The sequence below is a fragment of the Temnothorax americanus genome, unplaced genomic scaffold (assembly GCF_048541705.1).
Source record: "Temnothorax americanus isolate GAGA-0224 unplaced genomic scaffold, ASM4854170v1 Scaffold3, whole genome shotgun sequence".
In the NCBI taxonomy this organism is placed as follows: domain Eukaryota; kingdom Metazoa; phylum Arthropoda; class Insecta; order Hymenoptera; family Formicidae; genus Temnothorax; species Temnothorax americanus.
In genome coordinates this window covers 4,601,476-4,627,089 of record NW_027509442.1, presented here as the reverse complement: position 1 = coordinate 4,627,089, position 25,614 = coordinate 4,601,476, and the positions used below count along the sequence as shown (strand labels likewise).

Sequence of the window (25,614 nt, the reverse complement as noted above, 5' to 3'; positions counted from 1 at the left end):
TAAGTTATTATAAATTCATCGATTTTTCTCTCACCCTCTCTCTCTCTCTCTCTCTCTCTCTTTCTCTGAATCCCTGCATTTAATTCTGACGAAGATTGCTGAGCGCGTTCTACATATATGTCGCGTTTAAATCTCCGCCTGTGATATTACCGAGTCTTTCGCGTGCCTTCACGTAGAAAAGAATGTGATTAATCGAAGCAATTCTCAAATTAATCGGAGCTTTTGCCCCCCGTTGACGAAACCGGGGGTGATAGGTATCGCGTTGCGTGAAAGTGAAAACACTCAGAGCCCACGTATATGAAAAATGGAACAAAGGGCCTAGGACCGTCCTTTCCGGAGCGCAAAAACGGACTCGAGGGTGGGAAAGGAACGAGAGGAGTTTTCGACTCCCTCCCGCCATGCTTCTCTCTCCTCCATTCTCCATCCACATTAAGCGCAGCCACTTTGTCTACTCACTTTTGTCGCAGCGCAACTCACTTTCCACTTGTGACCCTCGTGCGTAGACGGACTCTCGCGCTCTCCGTTGTTGTTTATACTGCGTGCGGGCGAGTAAAAGTTGCAACGACGCGCGACGATCGACGGAAGATGAGGAATGTGCGAAACGTGAGAAGATACGGATAGAGAGATGCGGTAAAAGGAAGGTAGAAAGATGAAGACGGCATACGGGGAACAATGGGAGGGAGGGGGAGAGAGAGGGGGAGAGAGAGATAAAAAGAGAGAGAGAGAGAGAGAGAGAGAGAGAGAGAGAGAGAGAGAGAGAGAGAGAGAGAGAGAGAGAGAGAGAGAGAGAGAGAGAGAGAGAGAGAGAGAGAGGACGAGGACGCGTCTCTCGCGTGGATCTCACCCTCTCGCCGGGACACCGGACGTGGACGTTCGGGGGGAGGGGGAGGTGGCGACAGCGACGGCGACGGCGGCGGTGGCGGTTTTACGCGCGTTTCACAAGTTCAGGCACAAACTTTACAACGTATGCACGCGACGGCGGTCGGGACGATACTGCGCCCTATTGGACGGCCCTGCGCAAATATAATGGCGCCCCTCTCCTGCGGTACGTCCACCCCAACCTCGACGTCGGCGTCGGTGCCACACCGCTAACCCCCCTTCGCGATCCACCGTATGCGTCCCACCCTCGTCGGGACTGGTCCGTCGGTCGCCTCTTCTTCCTATCCTTTTATCTTCCGCCCTCCGTCGCCCTCGGTCATCCTTCGCGACGGCCACCCTTTAACTCCCCCGGCGCCCTCGCGGCAAACCTTTCTCATCCTTTCCCCATCTCCCTCCTTCCTCACGCCCGACCTGCTCTTCCCGCTCTTCCACATCCGCGTCCCCGTCTTTTTCTCTCGCCCGCTGGTCACCGCGCGACGCGCGACTCTCGCGGGGGCCCTTGCGAGGGTTCTCTTTTGCAACAACAACAACAACAACAACAACAACACACGGGCGCAACGGGTGAACTTCCGGTGCGCATCGATAACCACTTCCGTTCGTGCTCGAACGACTCGATGCGACGCGGAAAAAGCTCTCGCTCTTCTCGCTCGTCCGCACACAGAGAGTCGATCGACCTCCTCTTGCGCGTGCCCCGCGGGATAAACACCGGGGGTAATCGCGCGCGGTCAGAGTTACGCTCGCGAGCGCACGGAAACGATCGCTCGAGATACGTGCGCGCTCATTAACCCTTCTCAGCATTTTTGCCGGATGAACGGATTTTAATTGCATGACTGGCTTATAGGAGCGCTCGGAATAGCCAACGTGAACCCTTTGGCTTTGCGCGGTGGGTCCGAGCTGGGAACGACGTCCTGAAAATTGCCAGCGTGTATTTAAGGATCCCTCGTTGGAGCGGCGAATAGTAGATATATTTCAAGGATTCTCTCACCGAGCTACAGGAGCATATTTTAAGGCGTCCTCAGCGAGCGACCGCGAGGGGAGTTTGCTCCACTCACGTCCCAGTTACAACTTTATTACGTACATACATACATATCCTCACGCCTTTACGCGCACTATTTGATTTGTTACCATTTAACCTCACAGATAGAGAGAGAGAGAGAGAGAGAGAGAGAGAGAGAGAGAGAGAGAGAGAGAGAGAGAGAGAGAGAGAGAGAGAGAGAGAGAGAGAGAGAGAGAGAGAGAGAGAGAAATTTACATCCACGAGTGAAAATGGCTTTTTATCGCTGTTGTACGAATATGTGAATTAATTTGTGCTTTTAATTAAATATAGAGCGGCGAATGTAACAAATGTCAAAATAATTAAGTTCTGGTAATTTTGATAGAAGCTGCGCTTAATGTTATACACTCGAAAACTCGCAGTTTATATTTATCGCGTCCATATAATAAAATACATGCCCCGATGCACATGAGTAAATCAGTTTCTGCATAACTGTTACGGCAAAAATTAGAATCTATCTGGAAGAATTCTGTAGCCTTATTGTTTACCGTAAACGCGCGGGTTAACGTGATAAAGGACTCGATTTTTCCGACATTTTTCATCGGTAAAATTGGTCTAAAGTTCATAAGAGCGTAAGATTTGTAGCCCCTTTAAAAGAGAGCTTGCCCTGCCCTCCCGGGTTTTCTTTCGCTCTGGCGTTAACGTTGTTCACTACATATCGCGCAAATAAAATGCAAAGAGTATGTAAAAAGATTAATAAAAAATGACGTACGTGAAATGCTACGCCGAGCATAATATAATCAATACGTAACATTTAGCTCTTTTTAATTCTCGTTTGTTACCGGATAGCTAAAAAAAGTATAATATTTAATTTTAATATTTAATATAATGTAAATTTGGCTGCAATAAATCACTTTGCTTAATAATTATATAGAATTATATTATTTACAATCAAGCTTATTCCACTAAACATATGTGAGTCGAAAAGATAAAATTTTTACACGATACCTACCTGGGGCACGATTATTTTAACGTGGCAAACAGATTTAGATTTATCTTTCTATAGGAATCATGAGTACTGCAACGCTTTCAACGCAATGCACTACTAAATACTTAACAAATTCTTTTGTTTCTAAAAATATACCTTGCTTTCGAGCTACAGTTGATGTACAATTTGCGTCAGATTTTAGAATAGAATATTATTTATGATTTCATATAACGTGTGTTTTGATATATTTTATTGGTGTGTATTTTGAGTTGTAAAATATTTTTTTATATAATACGTTACTATAAAACTGCAAATAAGAATTCTATCTTGAACTCTGGCGCGACTTATAAATCGTCTAAAACAAATTTAAGAATCACGTATCGTTTATCGCACTGTTTCAATACAATTCCCATGTCTAATGGTCCAATAGTGCAGCTGAAAACGATTTATTTTGGAAACATCTTGGGAATAACGCATGTTATTTTATTTCGAAATCCCTGGTAAAAACCAAATAAGCGCGTCGAATCTGCTTTATCACAATGCGTGGATTCACGTGATTTTTCGATAGGAGAACGCCTTTGATCGCACGGTCGAATCCCGGTGCAGGTCGACCGAGAAATATCGCGGAAGTAATCTGCTTTGAGCCACAGCAACGAAAATGTTTATCATACTCCGCCGTTGATCTCGCTACGGCGCGCACAAATAATAAAGCTTATCGACTCGCCGGCATATCACGAATAAATCTTGGAACTCCATTTCCTCTTGCATGACAGCATCGTACGAGTTATCGCGCGACGTTTTCATGCAGAGGAGAAAGAGGGAGAGAAAGAAGAAATAAAGAGAGAACAGCGTGAGCGATCTCTGGCATTTCCCATTTTCGCATCCTATCGTCGCCGCGCCGCGCCGGTAGGTTGATGAAACCTACGACAGGTGCTACGCAGGTGGACGATTGTTTCGGAAAGAATCGACATATTGCATGTCTAGAATAAGCGATACACAAGTAGTTTCCTTTTAGAGGAAAAAGCAATCCACTCGATTTTCGCTCTTCGTAATAACATAGACAAATGGAAAATAAAAATACAAAGACAAAAAAGAGATATCTCGCGAAAATTTGTAAGTCGTTTTTAGTTTGTCTTTAGTTTTTAACAGAATTAGCAATTACTCTTTGCTTTAGCGTTGTGAAGTTTTTGTCTATATAGCTCAAGATCTAAAGATTCTAAAAAATTTTTATGGGTTTTGAAAAAATTGATTATATTTTCTTTATATGTTGCACGATAAAATATATTCATACATATGTTGACATTAACAAATCAAATTGAGTCACTTAATTGTGAGTTAAGTCTTCGGTTCATAAACATTTTTTTACCACCGAAAAGATTTTCAAGTTATAAACAGAAGTTATAAACATGACGTTATTGATAATAACGTTAAATGAAATAAAATGTTCAATTATAGATCAATGAAATAATGCATTTTGATTGTCACTAATTAACTCGCCTTTGTCTCCATTTAAATCAATACTGCAGCTTGTATCTTAATACCATCGCAAATGAGAAATATCGGAATTATCTTATCGGAAATTAATAAACTCTGACACACGTTAAACAATCGTGACACGTTGACAGCGATCGAAAGTCCTTTATCGGTACACTCGGCGAGAGAAAGAGAGCCTACATTCGCGGTCGGCTCGTCTACGATGGAAGCGTTGCTGCACGGCATCCGTCGCGCGGTTGTAAATGTATCGCGCAAAACTTTCGCCTTTGCAATCTCTCTCGATCCGTTGTCCATGTACCTCAATATAGTTGACTACAGTACGAACCTTGACCCAAAATTGCTTTCCACGTGTCACCGGTTTGTCGTCTCGGGGTCCATCACTGTGGTTTTGGACATTTATTATCTCGATCGACTTTTATATGTAAATGAAATCAAGCGCCCTTTTATCAAAATTGAAAAATAGATGTCTAAGGCTAACTCTATAAAGAAGAAAATGCAACAATATTGTACGACCATACAAAAAATTTATAATAATGTAGTAAATAAATCTTGATCTAATTAAAAACTAACTAAATTTTAATATTACATAATATAGATTAACTAGATTTTTATAAGCATGTTTATATAATTTATATAATTTAAATGGGAAGTAAATATATAGTACTTTTTTTCTTATGTAAGTTGTTACATAAGTTAAATAATTGCTTGATTACTAATTTCTGAATATACTTTTATTTGATTTTAATTATAAAATTGGTATTTTAAATTAACCGAAATATATCTGAAGTACGAGAGAAGTATTATTTTATACTTTATGTGCCAAATATTTTAAGAAAAGTTTCAAGAGAAACTGTAATATATTTTTAATTTTTAACGATCTTTTGTATCGTAACGAACAGTATCACACACTTTTTATATATAAAATAAATTTTATGGCATTTTCATTATAAATTATAATTCTATTCTTGACATGAAATTTAAACGTTAAATAAATTTGATTTTTGTACTAATAAAATTTATTTCTTTAGTATATTTAATATTTGAGTTCTAGTACGAATGCAACGAATGGTGACTGAAAATAATTTTAATCAGGTTCGCGACAATAGCTTGAAGTTATCTCTTAATTGTCATGTAATTATATTCGGTATTAAACGATTAACAAACGATTGTAATAAGTAATAAATAATTGATTGTCTATTAATCGGCATTTTTCTGCGCATTTTTGCATCAAATGATATTGAGAATCGATATGAGATCTTCGCTTCTATATCGAGTCAAGGGAATTTCCATCCCATGAAATTATTTCTCAATACATAACACTCGAAACGTCTCGTTCCACTGGGTGTACTTAGTGTCATTCGTTTTTCGTTTTTTCATCACAATTTCGTTCACCAGCGACGGGATTCTCGTCGCTAAAATCAACTATATACAAGGACGCTTAATTTTAGAGTCTCTCTCTTTCCCTTTCCCCTCCCTCCCGCCCCCCCTCCTCTCTCTCTTTCTCTAATCAATAAGCGAGAGCAGATTTTTTTATACCGTTTTATAAATAGAATCTTCTCTATCAACGTAGCCTTAGCCGGGAGCGCATCGCATGTGACAAATTACCCCGTTTGTCGGGACTTTCTCCGATTGTTTTGCGACAAAGCGAAAGCGATCGTTTTTATTGACACCTGTGATACCAATAATTAATGCGGATACAAGGAAATCACTCGTAGCAATTTCACGCAAAGCACTACCGATTGTTGAGAAGTCAATGCGATCGACAATGTCAAAATTAAGCTCCTTTAAGCGATGTGCCATGAACACGTCGAGACGTTACAAAGCGTGACCTACATAATGATAATTCCACAGTGAGATGCGAATCTCGACCGATTTACCGAGACATTCCGTGTTCCAGCAGTGACGCGTTGTCACTTCTGCTTGCTGTCGCACGCAATTAATGACTATACGCGAATTAATAGGAATTCGCGACGCGGAAACGAAACGGATTCGACTCGGGAGACGACTATGTATACTGTCTCGCCGTATTTAGCGTTCGGTGCAGAATAAACGCTAAAAAGTCTCTCTTCTCTTGCAGATCTTTATTGTTACTTCCTTCGGCCTGTACATGCCGCGTCCCATATTCATATTCTCCCGGGGGATCAGCGTTGTCGCACAATTTTGATCTCGCAGGAGCGATTTTGCCGTCGCAAAATATGCGACCGCGTTACGCGTCGCCTATAAGCGGCACGCTCGCTGGAAACTTCCCGCTAGAGAGTCGCATGTATAGAGTGCGACGAAACACGCCGGATAAATGAAAGGGCTCGCCCCGCGTATCGATCTACCTGTTATAGCGCTTCGTTACCACAGATTCAGCTTCGATATCGCGCCATTTCGCTCGCTTCTCGTCGTTATCGCCGTTCGCACGCCACTTCGCCAAAGGTACTTACGAGATTTAGCGTCTCCTTAATATTCCTCTTCTCTGAATAAATTATCTCTTAAGAAAAGCATGATGACTTCGGCAGCACAAAAGTTGCTTGTTTATTTGAAATAGAGTAACAGGAGATTATAATTATCGGAGATACAGAGCTAACAAATATATTTTTTTTTTTTACGACAAAAAACGTCATCTTTATTCTACTTTTTGATTTATTATTAAAAATGAGACAAAATGCCGTTCGTATATTAAAACAGCATACAGAATTATTTTTTTAACAATATAATTTATTTATCAGTTTTTATAGCCTTTTTAAGATGAGAGATTCGATTGTATTATGTATTGAAAGTTCATTTATGACGCTTTAGAAAAGTTTTACGAATTGTAAATTCCTAATTGTTTAATTACTTATTCATTTGTATATTTTTATAAAAAATTGTTGGATTGTAAATTGAAAGGCTTGTCAAAACGTTTGAAATCGATTTTGATTGCTCTTTGAGAGAGCCGAATAAGGAATTGATGTGTACCGAAACGCGGGGTCAAAAGGAAGACTAAAGTGATGATAAATAATGCAGCAGCTTTGCTTCCTGCGCTCTAGTTATTAAGCAAACTATTCATGCATCCTGAATGCTTCACCGGATGCTTCATATAGCTACGCTACATTTTTTTCTTTCGCCGTTTTAAGAAAAAAAAAAGAATTATAATTTCTGTTAAAGGCATTAAGTTCTGTTAAAAGCATTAAGCTCCTGTTAAAAGCATTTACTTTTGAATCTCTATTGATATACACCCACGTTTTCTTTAAATATTTAAATGTTAAATCAATTAAGTACATTCTACCGACATATAAATATAGAAGGGATATAATGATAAGTAGTAAAATATCAGAGCAAAAATAGAAAAAATATATTTAGAGGATTCTCTTTTAAACATCCTCGGCATAAATGTACACGATTATAAGCCGTTAAATTGAAAAGATTAGCGTGAGGTGAGAACCTTAGTTTCCATTATATGTTTAGGTATACTTTGTCCAAGAATTTCGACAGTCCGAAAGTTTCGTCGTTTCGCCAGCAAGGGAACCATCGGTGCAGACGCTATTTCGACGGGATAATCGGTAGAAAACCTCGTTTCTCGTGCCACATCAAAATGCAGAAGTTCGTGCAGAAGTCGAGCTCGTATACGTTGGCCATCGGTTTATAAATCTGATCTTTTCTTCGCAAAATCGATGAACGCCGCACGAAATGCGGGACCGATCGTATTCATCCGAGGCAGAGAATTCGAAGGGGCGGCGAAATTGAATCGCGTGGAAATAATGAGCTCTAAGCAGCTATGTACACAGTTTCAAATGACACTTTCGATACGGTATTATAATCGACATGCGAAAACTTGCTTTTAAAAAAAAAATAGAATCAAGTTTTTCCCCATTTTATACGCGGCCGTTATACGGTTTATTCTTCCTCCGCAGTTTCGTCAAAAAATCCTCGTCAAATATTTTTCAATGATTATATTATTACTATATACCGCCGCGGGCATCGCTACATATTTTTCTGTACACATCCAATTGCTATAAATATTGGTCGTTGATATGAAAGTACAGAGCAAGGAAGTATTAAATTATAAATTGTAAATTTAAATCCAATTATATTTTACATCAGATGTAACCGCGAGGGGATCGAGCAGTTATAAAAACAAAATCTTGTTGTTACTAAATAAAAAAAAATGCAATCTCTGTATGAATTCTAGATGACCGGGTTATTCCGGATATCGATTATGCTTTCTCTTGCAGAAAGAGCTGCAAATGCGTGATGATATATACACGCTTACCATGCGATCGATTAATAATGCGGGAGCTGACACAGAGCTCGCTGCACTTTTCGGGGAGTTATTGTAAAATTTCAATGACAAAAATACTTGCTCCGCAAAGTGTAAGCAACAGATACCGGCACTGTCGTCGGCCGTGGAAATTATTCATAGCTTCGAGCAACGTAATATCTCAGGCAGCTCGAGAGCTTATCCATTTGTGTATTCTTCTTTAATATCGCGGAGTCGCGTTTCTCGCGCCACCGTGAAAATGCAAAGACGCTAATGTCACCGCCGGAAATCGTGAATTCTACTTATTTTCATGGGTGACCTATATCCGTGCCACCTGCCTCACGCTTTGTTCCACTTTGCGCTCTCCCTGTTTTCTTCTCCTTGCGAACTTCTGTCGAACCGGACCCCCGAGAACGGCGAGAAAAAAAAACTTTACTTATTACTTAAACGAGGGTCATGACGTAATAGTGTTCCCTCAAAAGTATCAGGCTCTAATCTTATCAATCTATAACTTTTACATTTTATATATTATGCTGTTCATCCGATATTGTACTGTACTAGATACAATTGTCAATGTTTCTTAAAAATTACGTTTCCTTGTATCTTATTAGAATATATAACACTGCGCTATAAGCGTATTACTTTTTCTCGTGATTTACACTAAACTTTATTAATATGCAGAAAAAGTTTGATTATTAATACAAATGTGTTATATTGATTAATAGTGTAATCAATGAAAATTCCATGGAATTAAATCATATTTATATAATAGATATCATATTTTTCATAGTTTTTAAAATCAGTTTTTATTTATATATTGATTATCCTTCTGTCATTAATTTGGCAACTCAATTAGGATCGATTTTTCATTCGCCAAATAATTTTGCTTTTAAAAACTTATTATTACATAGTTATATATTGCATAAATTATAAATTGTTATAAACATGTATATTGTGAATAGAAGGATACATAATGCATAAATGCAACACGTTTAAAGTTTCCAAAGTTTATTGCATTTAATTATAAATAAATTATTAGAGTGATTATGCATCATTGTTTGGTTTGTTTATTAATTCATATTAAGACATATTTTATCTGATTATACAATAAAATATTACAAAAAACCAATATTAATTACTTCCTCGTCTTCGCCAACCGAAGGTTGGCAGCAGTCGGGAGAAAAACAAAATTAACATTGATTAAAAATAACTAAAACTAAAATTAATAATAACAAAAACAAAGAAAGTTAAAAATAAGAAAAAATTTAGAAAATTAAGAAAAGGCAACAATAAAATTTGATTTTACTTTATATATTTTTGCTAAATGTGTCAGTGCGTATAAAGTATTTACGTTGAATAAGTGATTTAAGAATTAACATCTTTTTATTAATTATGAAACTTAATTGCATCTTAACATAATGAATATTAAAAATGTAAAGACAGTGAGAGAAAATGTTAAATTTTTCATCGGTTATGAATCGGTTTTCCTTTCATAAAACAAAATATTAATCTGAAGTTCTAGTCTAGCTTACTAAAAATCAAATTGATTATATTTTTGTATTTTATTATGAGGTGATTTTTTAATCCGATTTATAGATATATTATACTCGTCCAAGTTTTTATACAAAGATTTGTAATTTATTTCTCCGTGCTACATGCATGCTTATAATCCACAAAAATTTATCTTTTTCGCACCAATCTACATAACGACATAATCTAATAATCCAGTGAAAATAATAACACGAAGTTATCGTAAATTAAGTTGGACTGTAAGTCGTTTCTCTGTAGTACTTAATGTACGTTTTGCGTTTATCTTCTCTCTTGGTTTCTTTACTTTCATTATAAACTGATTTATCGCATTCGCGGCGGCGTTCATAAAAAGAAATGGATTGATACGTGCGAAATTAGGATATATATAGAGGCGTAAAGATATATAGTATATAGGCGTATTATAGATATATTAGATTTTGTCATTGCCTACACAATTTATATTCCTGATATATTCGCGCGACACGTGTTGTACGAGATCGAATATTATCGATAAGCCGTTCAATCTTCTGGGATTCCCTACGTTTTAAGAAAGGGCTGTGCAAAGTCGTGACGATAGACATCTCCAGTGAATTATTGTAAAGGGATTGAAGAAAAATCATTGAATATGATACTGAATATCCAAACCGAAGTGACTTAGGTATACGATTCTCTCACTATTTTCTTCAAGCGAATTAAAATCATATATGTTTCGTAATGTAAAAATATAGATTTTATTGTGAATACATTATATATTTTCTCTTTCCAATATTCCTCGATACGTCGTTCCAATCCGTCGTAAATATCCAATGCAATTCTACGTCTTCGTATATCACTTCATTACCTCTTAGCGGGTAGAATTCTGAGCAAACAATAAAGTGAATGTGTTTTATTATACGATAAAATTATAAAATTGCAGTACTTAGAAGTTTTAAATAATATTTCTCGTTAATCGCACTATCGTTGTATCATGCTTGTTAAAATTATGTTTAGATATTTACAAGAAAAATCATGTAAAAATGTATCAAACAATTCCGATCACGAGAATGCCACGATATATGTATATAAAAAAGATATAATATTTTAATAAGTTTACTTGATATTTCGCTTCGTCTACGACATCTTCGTTTTTCCAAGTTTTTCAAAATCAGTAAAACAATCGTCATAAAGTATCATAATGAATATATATACATTATAAAGTCATATGCCAATGCGTGTGTATTTATCATGATACTTTCCAATTTTCAACCATTGTTAAGCTGATTTTGAGAAATTTTATATATGTATATATATATATAATGCATTTATAAGTTATATTAATTTTTTAAGTTAACATATTAATTTCTTAAATATAGATATAATTTAGACCGAAAATTGTCTTTACTGATAAAATGTAAAGTAAATAATTATAGATTATTATTATTATTACACAACGGAAAAAGAAATATTGGAAGAAATATAACGGAAATAAATAATTGAATAACTTTTACACACGCAAAATACAATTATTAAGATTCTTATAACGTTTGTATTATAGAAATAATATTTAGGATTTCAATATCACTGGGAAATAATATCGCGTCTACGCCAATGCAAGTTTATGAAGTTTCACGTTTAATTGAATAACTGATACCATCGATTACAATAGAAGGCCTCCTGATAGAAACTTAGATTGACTCAGACATGCATGCGTTTAATTGTCAAGACCTCCAAACTTTGTGATCTTTAGCTATTAATCACTTTCCTTTCCCTAGACATCTTCAACACGCGAGAAGGAGAGAGAGAGAAAGAGAGAGAGAGAGAGAGAGAGAGAGAGAGAGAGAGAGAGAGGGAGCGCGCGCAACATCCATTAGTTTCGAATTGCTGCCTGACGTAAAGCTTCGTGTACTCGGCTTTATATAAATCTCTCCCTTAATCAACTTATTTGCTAAAATATTTTTATGTGATTCGACTAAATAAATTTTCAGTTTGTTCACTCACTAAAAGAAAATGAAAGTTAAAAAGGGAAAAAGAGAAGTAGAAAAAGAAGCTAAAAAGCAACTGGATATAGAGTGCTCTCTAGTATTAGATTTCATCTGATGCAGTTATGTAAATCAGGAAAAATAATACTACACACAGTCGACGAAAAGAGAAAAAAAGATAAATTCGCCAGATCAGCCATCCTCGCGTCTCTGCATCAGCTATTTCGGGAGTTAAAAGCGCGCGCGCGCGCGCGCGCCGCGCGACGGTGCTTATTCCTTCCGGTAGATTTACCGAAGTCTCAGGACGCAAGCAAACACAGTTGCGGCAGATTTCAGCGCCATTCAGTTTACCCTGCTAACATGCCGGGCCGTAGCCCCCGAAATGCGGCTACGCTCCGCCGTTTACGCCGCTGTTTGCGCCGAGGTTTGCATCCAGCATGGGATTATCTTATGGCCACGGCCTGTCCACCGGCGCGGCGTATACGTATATAACGGGCACGCGGGCGATAAATCGCGGGGAAACGTTTCCCCAGGAATGTCTCGATGTCGCCGGTAATGGAAATCGGGAGATGGATCGAGACAGAACAATACCTGGGACCAGGTCGCATGCCCGGGCCTTATGACATCGCGGCATAATCGCGCCGAATGCCGGCGAGCCGGAAACCCCCGTCGCGGCGTGTCGGCGAGTTATCCGGCGATTCCGCGGATGTCGAACATCATTAATTAAGTTGCGTCAGGCGTGTCGCAGCCGATGTCCCGATGTCCCGATGTCGCGACGATTTCGACCACAAATTCGCTGCGATTTCGGTATCAGTCGCACTCTTGTATATACCTATATGGCGCGGCGTATATGCAACTGTGCGGCAGAGGCTGTGGACGCGTCCGGACCCGCGATTTGTCTTCTGCGCGCTTCGGTCGTAACAATATCGCGACAACAATGACGAAACCACACTTGCCAACTCGCCGATTCATGTTGATCATAAGGCCTGGATTGATGGTTACTGTTAGTACGTATATCGGATACGGTTTCGTCCTGACTTCGGCGTGGAAAATACGTATCGAAATATCATTTTAATGTAAAATTATAATGCGAAGCATGAACGCGTAGTAAATATTAATGTCTTCCGCAAATATTGCTTTTGCAGCCATAGATATGTATAATATGATATTAAATCTACATATATTTATGATATTCATCAAAGTGTGCATTTCACAAGCGTATATATTGGCACGAGAACTCGGTGGTGTTTATCTATATATCGTGTATGTGAATGCATCATTACGATATTTGCATTAATTATAAACAAGTACATTATAAATAATGGCGCGATCGGTATTGTAAGCAAGTCCACGCGCTACCGCACGCCACGCATAAAGGGGCAAGCTTATACGCAATAATGTAAAACTGATCCGTGAATAAATTTCTAATACATGTATATTTTTGTACATATTGCTACGTATATAAAATACAATGTATAATATTATAATTATATAAATATTTAATATTCTATACTGTATATATATATATATATATATATATAACTCAAACGAAAACTTTGACAAATTGTAAAATAAAAACATTACTTTCAGGTGACAACTTCAATGATTTTAATATCACAGAATAATATAATTGGTATCATATATGATTTACCGTTTTGGAATTAGCTTTTGCGGCTGACTCGTGCGGCTTCCAAATCGCAGACCACACAGACAGAGAGAAAGAGAGACGTTTCAATTTATTAGCAAAATCTTGAGTCTGTGCACGCGTACGGCGCGTTCGTATAACGTATCACGATAATAACATCGAGGATATATACCTTCAATCTGCTTACGACGATGAGTAAACGGCGCGATGTATTTACAGACGCGCGCCGAGGGTCGGCCCGTTTTGCGCAAGGGCCACCACGTCGCTAATAATACAGGCGATTATATGTCACGGAAGACTGGACAGTCAGCGACGATGATACGGAGGCTGGAGCCCAACGAGGTGCGTTCTTAACGACTTACCGAGGCATACCGAGGGCTCTCGATGGGGTGGCGGGGACGGAAGGGAACGGCGGGAGGGGGGAGACACACGCTCGGCTCACTGGTCACTAGGGGTAATCAGGTATGTCGTTACACGATGCTTACACGGCCCCCGGGAGCCGATGTGTCCGCCATTTTGGGCGCAAGTGAAGCTGCGAAAATGCCTTTTTACGAGGCCAGCCGACCATGCCGCTCTGGCTTGGCCGTCGCAGCTCGACCATACACGCGCCACATACAGCCGGAGATACAACCCATGGACCGAGTGAGACGTTGTTGCACGGGTGAGATGTTCCAGCCGACGAGACTCAAAGGACAGTTAACACCCTCGTGCCTCGCCGCGCCGCGCCGCTTGCGCCGAGGCTGCGCCCTCCGCGCCCTGCGTGTGTGTGCCCTCGTTGTTTTCTCTTTATCCCCATTCCGTCTTCTCACCGCCGCGCGTTCCGCCGCGCCACTGATGCCCGCGTGCAACATATTATACTCTCGTCGCGCTCGTTTTTTCCTTTCCGCCTCATTTTTCCGCCGATTCCGTCGTGTATTCCATCGCCACGTACGCATAACGGCTCGTCTATGGCAAATGTTCACGTTACGGTCGCGTCGTGAAAAATTTAACGGAGAAAACTTACCCGCGGACGTGGACGTTTTGACGAATTCGCGGCGGGAGATGCGGGGTGGAAATGTATACGATAGTGGGAATTTTGATACGAGATGTTACGCGAGATATTTCGTTCCATATTGTTCGTTTCGCTGCGGGTTTGTGGTTTCCGAGATCGCGGTTCCGAAAATATTTTACTTGGATTTTTAGAATAATGCAGCGGGAATGCAGCGCGGAATAACTTGAACGTCCGCTTTCCGAGATGATTTCGAATAGCGTTAAAATTTGCGCGCATGACGAAATAAAATAAATAATTTAACGGTGGAATGTAATTAAAAAAATCCGCGGTCCTCTTTCTTGCTAAGTATGAATTACCAGACCTTTGCAAATAGCGTGATAAATAATTCACTCATGATTACTTTACGCGAGGGTGCATGAGCACCGTGATACAGAAAAAGAAATTAAGGGTAGAATTAGGTCGGAATAATTAAGTTAAGGCAAATTAAGTAATTTTATTTATTGAGGTGCTATGTAAGATGGATAAAGCGTAAAAATCGTGTGAAATTGTATAAAAGTGCTTTGTAATTTCAAAATAGTATAAATATATCTTTACTATTATATTATTACAACTACTACATTTCTATTTTTTTATATTAAATTACTTTTAATGTGGTAATTCTGTAAACCTTATAAAATCTATAATTAATTTAAATTATAATTAATTTAACATTTTATAACAATTACGCAGATGTAGTACATCTAAACACTTAAAATTTGGATAGCTATTCCTAAAAATTTATCGAACAAAATTATACAATATTAAAACGGTTAGTACATTTTTTCGAGTTAAAGTTTATATTTACCATCACGTAATTTTCTTTTGGAATTCTATTAAAAAGAACAGATAATTATAATGTATGAGTGAATTATCTACGCAAGTTTACTTTCTTGTAAGATGAATAGCATTAATTGCTTCTATTGCTCAATAATATAATTAGAATAATATTTTCAAAATAATTAAATATTTTGGAAATATGACCAAAGCTTTACCAAAACCAAAGTTTAATTGTTTATTAATATGTGATTCTAATTATTTCTTTTTTTACTGAAGAGAATATTAATTGTGTATGAGTGCGGAAAATATTTATTAGCTCTTTTATTTAAAATTGAAATATCAATAATTTTACATGTTCAGTTTTAAGATAATTAATCAAGATAATTAATATTAAGTTAATGTAGAAGTTTATAATTTTTGCTTCCTCATAGAGGAAGCTTTGTAATGGTGAAAAATTTTTTTTTCGAGATTTTGATGGAAATAGGTTTAGAATGTTCTAAAATGTCGAAAAATCATATTAGTAAAAAATGTCCGGAAGTATGTATGTATGTGTGTGTGTGTGTGTGTGTGTACGGATTTTTGTACACGCATCTACTTCTACAATTTTTTAGATACCAGTTTGAATTTTTGCACACAAATAGAGTATTATAGAAAGTATGTCCTCCTCAAATTTTATTGAAATCGGTCTACCGGTATAGATTTTATGCAGATTTTCCTTTTTTTGAAAAATGTGTTTTACGCTGCCGCTTTCTCAATATTTGAGATAGCGATTTATTTTTAATTTTATTATGTTTTCCAGTTTTTTCTACCCCTATATTTCATATATAATTCATTAAAATTTGATTGATCAGATCTCGTATTACACACATTTGAAATTTCGAAGAATTTGTACATACATAGAAGCTTTATAAAACTTGATCTGATCAACCAAATTTTAACCAATTATATATGAAATAGGGGTAGAAAAGACTGGAAAATATAATAGAATTAAAAATAAATCGCTATCTCAAATATTTATAATATCGGGCTGATTTTTTTTATCGATAAAGTATTGTTTTAGTTTTTAAGTGGACAAGTATTTTTAGTATTTTTTAGTGAATGTATATAATTATTTACGCAGTCCCCAAAAGAGTTAAGTGTGAAATCAGAACCTTTGCTAACAAAGCTTCCTCTATGAGGAAGCCAAAACAAATAAATACCGATAATTATACCTCGAATAAAATAAAAACTTGCACACTTAGGAACTATGAGGAAGCAATGTGCAAGTTTCTACTTGCACAATTAAAAACTACGAGGAAACAATGTGCAAGTTTCTACTTGTTTCATCAAAGTTTGGCTTAGATAAAGTTAAAAAGTTTTTAGTTCTTTAACCAAAAAAATTGAAAAATTTATCTATGGATAAAAAAGAGAGTATAACGGTACCCGTGACAGCAATTTTGCTTCAATTTTGCTTGCAAGTTTATTTGACAGATATGATGCAGCTTGTGCACCAACCTAGTACGTGTGATCGTTAAAGTGCGAAGTCGAAAGTTGCAGAGTAGAATCAAAAGTTGGACATCAAGCCGAAGGTATCAGCTTGAATAAATAAAAAAAAAAGAACGTATAATATATTCCGTTCAGTTTTTGATGCGCAGAGGACGATTCGAAAATCATATCGGAATCGGACTTTTACACGAAAATCCGCCGTGTCCGACGTGCGAGAAAAACGGAGAGACGACTCGCGGCGCGACCCGGTGGAACGTCACGTCCATACGTGACGAGAACGATAGCCGCTCTCGAAACTGCTGCCGCGGCAGCGGTTCTCCGTGCTGGGATTCTCTCGCGGGATTAAAAAGTTCGATATCTGCGATCCCGCGGGGTTACCAATCCCTTTCCCGAATCGCCGGTGTTCCGCCGCTCCTGCATATGAACGTGAAATCGTGACGTTTCCGTGACGGTCCGCAATAGATAAACGGAACGGAAATCTTCTATTTTAATTAATTGCAGATTGAAAGCGAAGGCCATCAGAGGGTGAGAGTACCTAGGCTCGAGTGGTGCTCAGGATCGAATCGCGCGTGAACACTTGTGCGGTCAGGACGAGCGATCGTTTGGAATGTGTGCCTCGAATGATCCGTAGGATAACGAAGACGCGCAGCGTTATGGACGCTACTTAATTAATCGTCCGATTTTCCATCGATATCTTGATTGTCAAGAAGAGGCACCCCTCGGCGGAACCGAATAAATTCCCGCCTCCCCGGGAGGGGTGAATTTGTGCTATTTACGCTGGAGGAGCTCGAAGCGCTCGACCGCATCAGTTGAATGGGACGATAGGATAAAATGAGGTCGATTCTACTTCGAGCATAATGGAGGATTTAAAGTGGAGCATCAAGAAGTACATAAAGAAACTGGAATCCCGGAGGCGCGCACTCGCGCGCGGAACGACGGCGACGGGGCGGAAGCGAAGTGGCCGTTGCGTTGTGTGTGCTTAATTTGCATTTTAGCGTTTCGATTTATTTCGCGCTTTTGCCCGCCTCATTTTTCAACCACGGAGAACTACGACGCGCCGCGTTTCCGTTTTACGTGGACGACCAGCGATTCTACCGGTATATCCAATCCAATAAGGGTGCTCGTTGGTCAAAGCGGCTGGATGTTCGACGTAAACACGCGAAAGTTAAATTCCCCGTAAATATCGCAGAACCGAGAGACGCTCGGAATCGCAAAGGGTTCGCGAGCGCGTGGTGATAAAGCCTCGTTAAGGGAGAAAAAAAAAGGCGCCGAGGGCGAGAGAGAGGGAGAGGAGGTGGCGCGAGAGAATAGCACGAGAAAGGCGAGGGGAGGGACCGCACGTGTATTCGTGGCTGATCGAGAAATGGGGTGTGAGAGGTATATAAAGACACCTGGACGCCTGACAGCACCTAAGGGATAACTTAGATAAGGTCGACCAAGCGCTAATCAAACGCGCAGCCGAGCAACGCCTCGCTTTCATCGGAGGCGTGAGTAATTTGCTTAGCAATTTACTGAGTGGAACGAATAAGAGTTGCGACGAAGTATCCTCGCATGAATTAGCAAACGACGGCTACGAGAATAGGCCCGCAAGTTCAGCCGAGCGAGCCTTCGAGCGTCGTCTTCGCGCGCGCGGTTACTATTTTCCCCGTAAAAGCCCTCGCTTCTCTCTTTTCCCTTTTTCTCTTCGTCCTGCTCTGCCTCTCTCTCCTCCGGACCATCTCATTCTCTAAAAGGGGAAAGAGACGGCGGATTGGCTTATTAATTTATTGACATTTTACGGCTATCTGGTCGCGCCGTTTGCGTTTCCCATGAACAAGTCGGAGAACGTTACTTTTAATAGGTTGTACGCCACATTGCCAGCTCGCCTTGATTAGTTTCGTTCGGAATACTGATCATTTTTATGGATATTATTATTGGACCGTACGGCGCGCATCGCATGGGATGGATGGAAATATATACGTATAGGAAAAATTGCGTTTCCTTTCGCGCGAAGAAAGGATCGCGGGAGGAAATGTGATCTAGGCGTTTTCCGCGTTTGAAGTTTCACATAGTGCTCTCAGGTAGCGGCCGTTGTTATCGTAATCGCGATCACGAGGTCGTTCCGCGTCAAATCGATATGGCAATTGGGTCGAAGTAAACGATTCCGAAACGTCCCCCGACGCATTTCTGACAGCTGGCATAAAATCATAATTCCGCTTAAATAAATCTCACGTACCTTCCATTTAAAATTAATATATGTACCAATCACTCTCATGTATTATCGCGAGAACGTTCTTTTGCACAGCATCTTTAAAATTACAAATCAAATTAGATCTTGAAAATTTTGCGACTTAATATTTTCTTTAGTTGCGGTTGTCTTTCTTTTCCCGATCACTTAAATCACTTTGTTTTCAAGTACTTTTTGCTGACGAAGCGCGATAACAATTATCATATTACTGCTGCTAATATGTAGGTTAAGCGGGCTCTTGTAGCGGTTCCTAAGTGCACTGTCTTTATTAATGCAATCCGATGAGATAACTGCAACTCCTCCTAACCGATTAATCACGAATCTCACTACGCTGTATCTACACAGATACGGCGGGTTAATTGTTTATGTTAATGCTATCTCAATAAGCTACTTCGATCACCGAGTTAATAATTAATTCAGTTAGCGGTTAACAGATTCGTGTACGGCGAGTATCTGTGTGTGTGTGTGTGTGTGTGTGTGTGTGTGTGTGTGTGTGTGTGTGTGTGTGTGTGTGTGTGTGTGTGTGTGTGTGTGTGTGTGTGTGTGTGTGTGTGTGTGTGTGTGTGTGTGTGTGTGTGTGTGTGTGTGTGTGTGTGTGTGTGTGTGTGTGTGTGTGTGTGTGTGTGTGTGTGTGTGTGTGTGTGTAAATCGTCATAAATCACGATCCAATTAACTGTAAGTAAGTTAATTGACCTGATTCAATTATTCTTAATCTTACAATAAACTCAATTGTTATATAATACATTGCACATAACCATGATATATATTGTGCTTTAATTAATTAGCATATTTAGTAAATGGAACAAAATATATTTCTTTTCTATATACCAGAATGCTTTCTTCTATATTAAAATTTAATTAAACGCTATTTCTTTCAAACTATTTGAAATTGTAGTATTAAATATTTCATAAAAAAATTTTGTCAAAATAAACTATTTTCTTACATTCTTTTCTTTATCTCGTACTTTCCACTTGTATATATTATTAAAATTTCAATTATCTCCTTCTCGTAAAGAAAACGTCGTTCCTCGTTTAATTCTTCGGCCGCCGATTTATCGGAGATCTCGCTTCTCGGAAGGTGCACCCGCGACCCACAAACTGACATATGAACAAGTTCAGACGCAGCACGAGGAAAGTAAATACCTCTGTTCGCTTCTATTACCGCGCCTTTTCGATTCGCAGCGTGACCCCTTCGATTTCCCGAGGCGCTCCATTTGATTCGAAATCGGCTCGTGTCCGATAACTCCCGTCTCTTCCCGCGGATATAACGCACCGATAAATCGATTAAAAGGAAACCGATTTATCCGCACTTATAATCGCAATTGCGAATATTCACGAGACAATTGACGGGAGGGAGAACCGAATGCGCTCGTCAGCGGTATTCATCTAAACGTAAGCAGAATGAGATGGCATAATAGCTCTCGCAGTTTGCTACACCGCAAATACGCTGAGCAACAGAGAAGCGAATCGAGCATTATTTTGGTCTCTTTGCATTCCCTATTTTCTTCTGTGGAGACGGATACGTAAACAGCTTACTATTTCTTTATTGTCTTTACAGTTTGTAAATATCGCGAATACATGAAGCGATAAGGTAATCCGAATTACAAAAGTGAATGAAAGCTAAAAAAAAGTTAATTGTAAAATTATCGGTCTCCAGTTTACAAAATCAATATAATTAGATATGATTGCAGCAAATTGGGTTTTTATTGTATTTCTTTCTTTTTTTGAGAAGATAAATGATCCGATGATGTTAACCAAAATGCACACATATCGCCCTTTTTTTATTTCGGAAATACAAACACAAAAGTCTGTTTTTTTATTGGGAAATATTTCTTCTCTCGTACCTTTTATTTAATTTCAGCAATACAAAAATGAAACATTTTTAGCAAATAAAAATATTTTGAAATAATATCATTTCGTGTTCTCTCTGATATCGATCTAACAAAGCGTGATACGGAAGGTCCTAGTGTGAAATATAAATGAATTAAAAATATGAAGGGCAGCTTAATAAGCGCTGGCACGGACTGATTGGAACTGTGGCCGAGGGGCTGCTCGAAATAAATTTAACATTTTTTGTGGAGCATTAATTTAAGTTGCGGCGCAAAAGGGCCGAGCAAAATCTTACATGTTTCGAAAAGAGGAAGAAAGTGCTTATTCTAAGACGCTGATGAAAAATGGAAGAAAAAGATTCCGAGGATAGTACGATAGACGAATCGGACCGAAATAAGAGAAGAATCGGAAGGAAAAAGTACAATGAGAGAAAGGAAAAACGTGAGAGAAACCAAAAATATCGAAACTGAGAATGTACTCGCGACGACCGTCACGGGAAGTTGCACAATTGCGAGAAAACGCGGGAAGTAAAAAATTGTCTCACGTCAGCAGACGACTAACGAAAGAACGTAAAACGGAAAGTAAATGAGAGGTGTTGAAGGCGGACGGATAAGGAAATCCAAGGGGAAGCCGTATCCCCCACTGCCAATAAAGTCGTTTAATCAGCGGCGGTTACTTTACTGAATATATCGAAAGTCGTAATGCAGGGTTACGTTAGATGTAATCCTTACGACTGCTAATTTCGAGTCGGCGCGGCGAGGGGCGGAGAAAGGTGAGGAAAGGGAAATGAGAGCACACGGTGCGCGAAATCGCGCGGCACGAACCAAAACGAAGCAGTCGAGCACCCAAGTTTCCTCAGCACGAGGGTCGTGTTGAAAGAGGAAAGTTTTAACGGAATAACAGATGGAAAATCCAGGGAGAGTTGCGCTAAACAAAGGCAGAAATGCGCGAGAGTGCGAAGTACGATGCGCTTTCAGAGCGCGATCAGATGGATAGATGGATGGACGGATCGATTAACCACACGATACGATGTGAAAGTTTACTGTGTACAGAAGAGCAAAGCGTAAAAAACAAGAGGAAACAATGAAACAGCTCAAACAGCAAAAATACAAAGGAATAATCGCAAATTTAATTAATTCCTAGAGTATACTCTTGTATTATCTTTTCACACGTATCTAAAATTTGTACATATAATGATAATTGCGAGTAGACTCACAAATATAAATATTCAATGAAAAAAGCTCTTTTTATTAAATATCTTCAGACAATGAGAGAGAGAGAGAGAGAGATTAAAAATAATCTTGAAACGATCGGTTATACGAAAAAAACCGACATGTATGAAAGCAAAAGAAAATAATGTAGCAAGAAAATATGTTTTGTATTTTTGTTTTATGTAGTGATTTTTTAAATATATATGTATATCGAAATCTCGAGATAATGTATAGTCAGTCTTGATGTAACGTTTAAATTGAGTATATACAAAATAGAAAGAAAGTGGAAAAATAAAAGGTAGAAAGAAGTAGGAAAAAATATGCCGGTTTTTTTTAGAAAGAGAAACGAGGCCTCCTCTAGCGCGATCGTAAAAATACCTGGAAAATAATATCGATATTTGCATCGAAGGCATATGTTTGTTTCGCTCGGTCGAAGCTGAGCTGCGACGTAAAACGGTAAAGAGATAATTTTATCTTTAAAACGCGTCGCCCGTGTGCGCGCGCGGACGCGTCATAGGCTTTTTTACACAACGATGGGAGCAAAAAAAGGAAGGGTGTAAACAAGGGAGGCTCACGGAGAACTTGCCGACGTGGACGCGATCGAGCGTACGACCGATCGATCCGCGGGATGAAGCCTGGCGATTGAACTCGCCGGGCGTGAAACGCCTCTGTGAAGAGGCCTTTTTTACAGATCCTAGAGATCGCTGGTAACATTTTTTTTTATAGAATATTTTTCCCTCTAATATGAAAAAAGAGGGAAGAGGAAAAAAAAAACCCGCGATCCGCTGCTCCCTTTTGCCTCTATTTGCCCATCGGTAGCCTTTTATTATCGAGGCTCCGTCTCGAAAAGGGACTCATCCGGCCGTTCGTTGATCCGATTTGCCGCGCCCCGGATGGCGCGTGGCGCATTATTTATTTATTATTAGATAGAACGCACACCCCTACCGCCTACCGCGCTTGTAGGCGTCCATCGTCCATCGAGGCCACAGCCGACGACAGCGACGGGTCGCTATCTGCGATAGATCGAACGGGCAGGAAAAATGACCGCGTTCCTTGTAGCAGCCATGGAAATATGTATTAAATTGGCATTAATCCTGCGAGGCATTCGAGTCACGTGCCGGCCAACCTGCTTCCACAGGCTCCCTAATGAGCGTTCTCCCTTCGGGGGAACAAAGATCCAGCGCCGTACTTCTTACAATACCACTCTGTAATTTGTCGCAGATGTTCGATTCTCTCAGAACTTTTTGTTTCCCCGATGTTCCTCTTCGCGCGCACAGAAATTTGCCGAGAACTCTTTTATTCGGCACTTTTCCTAGTTCAAATATTATATGTACGGTAACCTATTATATTTCTTACAAAATTACATCAATTTTTGTAATTGTGATCTCGGGTCTCCTTTAAAAAAAAAAACCCTGAGTATTTCTTTTTACTCGGTATTAATTCATATAAACTATAAACATACATTTCAAGATTATTCTCAATCGTTATAGACGTACAAAATTTTGTTTTGTTGAATGTTACATTTTTCTTAAACGACAGACATATTATTAGTCTTGCAACGAAGAAAATATAAGAATATATATAATTTGTGGAATGTTCTGCAAGAAGAAATTAATTTGAAATTTTGCAAGACGTACTAATTCACGCCGCTTATTTGTTTTTAGATGGGAAGAATATGTGATGAGTTCTACGAAGCAACTTATAATACAACATGATCTGCAATAATACGATAAGTTAATCTCGAATGCTATATATAAAAAGTTCGAGCGTAGTAGGTACCTTAGAGTCACCGAGTTTCTTCACGACAAACTGAATTCAGTCGTGATTAATCAGAGAGGTGCAGAAAAGATTTTCAAGCTTTAACTTTTTGAATCTCTCTATAATAATATTGTTTAGAATGTTTAGATATGTGATTTATTTTGTTACCAAATACATTTATATTTAAATAGCGCTGGTCGTGTTTACGTTTTATAGTTTATGTGAAAAATTGTTTTTTTTACATAAAAAAGATATTTACTTTTATAAAATTTTATTGAGTTGATGCGAGAAAGAATATAATAATGTACATGTATCCTCGGAAAAATAAATTTTTTCATTGTTGAAAGTTTAAAGAAGCAAGCGTTTGATTCAATTCCACGCTCGGCATAACTCCTTAAAAGAAGTTTGGTGGCCGTGACATTGAAATGCGTAATCTCTATCGCGGTAATATGCTATTTGTCAGAATATTCGGGTAATTTAACTTAGCGGCGAGAGAGTTTGGAGACAAGCGGGAGTTTCGTAGATTTCGTTCGCCCGCCGCGGCGCCGGCTGGTCCTGATCTAGAGTCCGCCAGTTATTTCTATTTCTATTTTATTTGAGACAAGTGCACAGAAACGGGTCTCTCCGCTACGCGTAATAAATAGTCGAGGAGGAGTCCTCTCTTTAACACAACGAAAACGCTTAGAGGGATCTTTCCTCCGAATGGTCCCGAAATTCGACGACCTGAACTGACCCAGATAACGACGTCGGGTAAACACGTGTATTTACCCATGTAGTACACGTAGTCATGTACGGGATGTTTATAGAGTCCCTATTTATTTCGTTAGAAATCGGGACGTTTTGCTCCCGCAGGCCTGAGAAATCTTCTAAGTGATGTTAAACGTTAAATGTGTCACCGCGCGCGCTGTCGGACGCTATTGAATATCTCGCGGTGGATGGATTTCAAACGCGAATCCTATTAGGATCCGCACTATGATACGCAGAATACGCACTACGCACACGCGATGACACATATGCGAGAGAATCCTACTCAAACTCGCCGATGTTTACATTAGACACGCAGGACACGTACGATGGAGTCGTCAAATCGCCTTATATGCGCGCATGCATCTGTCAAGCTTCATTTGCCATCGCGCTATTAGTCATTATTAACTCATGAAGACACTTCGCTCCGGTGCTCCACATAAAGCATAAAGCATACACCATTGTACCGTACTGGGTGACAATCTGGAAGTGGCTGAAACGAAACAACTGTTATTTTGCAATAATTGGGTAGAACAAAATAAATCTTATTGGCAAAAAGAATATACACGTATAAAGGTATACAAGTATACAAAAGGACCAACAATTCGGCTGGCAATAATGACCATTTAAACTTGCGCAATAAGGAACTTTCGAAAACTATTGAATGCACTTTCTAACAGTATAATAACTAGCAATTGTGTGCCCAAAATTGCAAGTAAACTTCTTTTATGGAAATGACTGTCTATATCGAGATTTGAACGTACTTTAAACCCTTCCGCTACGGCGGCGTCGTTCGCTTTGGAGCAACGAGATGCTCAAGACTCGTTATTAAAGATATA

At 39.0% G+C, this 25,614-nt stretch overlaps 1 protein-coding gene and 1 long non-coding RNA gene across 5 annotated transcripts in view; one reads left to right on the top strand and one right to left on the bottom strand.

The window, feature by feature from the left end:
* The window catches only part of LOC143900109 (1-phosphatidylinositol 4,5-bisphosphate phosphodiesterase epsilon-1), a 118,014-nt gene extending 116,884 nt beyond the window's left edge, over positions 1-1,130 (bottom strand). For all 4 annotated transcript variants that reach the window (XM_077411092.1, XM_077411091.1, XM_077411093.1 and 1 more), the window contains exon 1: positions 457-1,130. The gene's annotated coding sequence lies outside the window, so the exon portion shown is untranslated. The remainder of the gene's footprint in view (positions 1-456) is intronic.
* The window catches only part of LOC143900123 (uncharacterized), a 140,593-nt gene extending 125,287 nt beyond the window's left edge, over positions 1-15,306 (top strand). The window contains exon 3 of the long non-coding RNA XR_013257714.1: positions 13,933-15,306. This is a non-coding gene — a long non-coding RNA (uncharacterized LOC143900123). The remainder of the gene's footprint in view (positions 1-13,932) is intronic.
* The last annotated feature ends 10,308 nt before the right edge of the window (positions 15,307-25,614 follow it).